This window comes from Lygodium microphyllum, chromosome 20 (assembly GCF_053477565.2).
Source record: "Lygodium microphyllum isolate KBCC chromosome 20, Lygodium_microphyllum_v1.1.10, whole genome shotgun sequence".
Lineage (NCBI taxonomy): Eukaryota > Viridiplantae > Streptophyta > Polypodiopsida > Schizaeales > Lygodiaceae > Lygodium > Lygodium microphyllum.
In genome coordinates, this window is record NC_141154.1 from 36,412,098 (window position 1) to 36,413,965 (window position 1,868).

A 1,868-nucleotide genomic window follows, 5' to 3' on the forward strand; every position below is an offset into this window, starting at 1 on the left:
ATTGAGAGCATAGAATGCTCAGATAAGTAGTTATTTATAGCAACATGGATTTCAGATAGCTCATGCAGATCACAGTCTATTCACAAAGAAGACAGATCATGATTATGTTTTTTTGGTGGTTTATGTAGATGATCTTATCATTAGTGGAGATGATGATCAAGGGATTGCTGAAATTAAATCATTGCTATAGGATGAATCTAAAGTTAAAGATATTGGAGAGCTGAAATTAAATCATTGCTACAGGATGAATCTAAAGTTAAAGATATTGGAGAGCTGAAATTAAATCATTGCTACAAGATGAATCTAAAGTTAAAGATATTGGAGAGCTGAAGTATTTTCTTGGGACTAAAGTTATACCTGCACGATAGTGTATATGGCTATTGCAAAAATACTGTGCTCATGATATGTTGCAGAAGTATGGCATGACAGAGTGTAAAGCTAAGGAGACACCCTTGGATCAAAATGTCAAGCTGGAAATTCATGTTGGGACTGAAATAGAGAATGTAACTATGCATAGAAAGATGGTGGGAAGCTTGATCTACCTTACTATCACTCGTCCTGGTTTGAGTTATGTAGTGAGGCTGATCAGTTAATTCATGTAGAAGCCTCATAAGCCACATCTAGATGTAGTTAGGAGGATTATGTGGTACGTGAAGAGTACTGTGGATTATGGACTATTTAATGAGTATGGGAAATCCCTTGACTTGACAGGTTACACTGATGTTGATTGGGCAGGTTGTGCCTATGACAGGAGCTCAACCAGTGGTTATGCATTTGGTTTGGGTAACAATATGATCAACTTTTCTGGAGCAGTAAGAAACAACCTACCGTTGCTTTTTCTAGCATGGAAGTGGAATAAAGGGGTGCAGAATTAGCGGCATGTGAAGCAGTTTGGTTGATGAAGCTACTGAATGACTTGGGGATACAGTTGGACAGCAAAGTTAGATTGCATTGTGATAATCTCAATAGTGTGATGCTAGCTAGCAATCCCATCTATCATGCTAGATCCAAACATATTGAGGTTCATTACCATTTCATCAAAGAAATGGTACTTGCAAGGCAGATTGACTTGTTGCATGTAAAGATCGAAGACTAGGTAGTAGAAATCTTTACCAAATCACTTGGTAAAGAGAAGTTTATCTACTTTAGATAGCTACTTGGAGTTCAGTAATTAGTTTGAGCTTAAGGGGGAGTGTTGAGACTTCAAGCTCAACTGCTCATATGTATGTGTGTGTGATCGACATTACCGATAGTTGTGTCCAATTGTACTCATGTGTGGGACATTTGTTAAGATTTCAAGCTCAGCTCTATTATCTTTAGGTTGTGTGTACTCGACACTTAGCTTGTCGAGCAGTACTACATAAGGACATTAAATAAGTCGGTTACTTTAGACTTAGTCTATACTTGGTGTGAATGGTCTTACAGACCTTAGTGTGTTGTATTCACTTCAGTTAGTTGAGTTAATGATATAATGAAAAAAAGAGAAGAGAGCATGCAGCTCCTCTTTGTTGGTTCAAATCTTTGTCTCTCTCTTTCAACATGGTATCCGAGAAAGTCAGGTAGTGATGACTAGATATTGTCTGGTGTAATATGGCTAATGCATATAGGACCGACAACATAGCCCAAATAGTGGGGGGAAAGCTTGATAGTAATAATTATGCCATATGGAAGTTTCGCATGGAGAACTTCTTGATAGGTAAAGGATATTGGGAGTTGGTGACTGGAGCAAAAGCTGAACCGGAGCTCCCATAGAGGCCTACAACTGATCAAAGGCGAGCACACCGAGCTTGTATAGAAAGATCTCATAGGGTTTTACATTGGTTATCTCTATGTATCTGGGGTGCTATGGTGATGCAGATCATGAACTG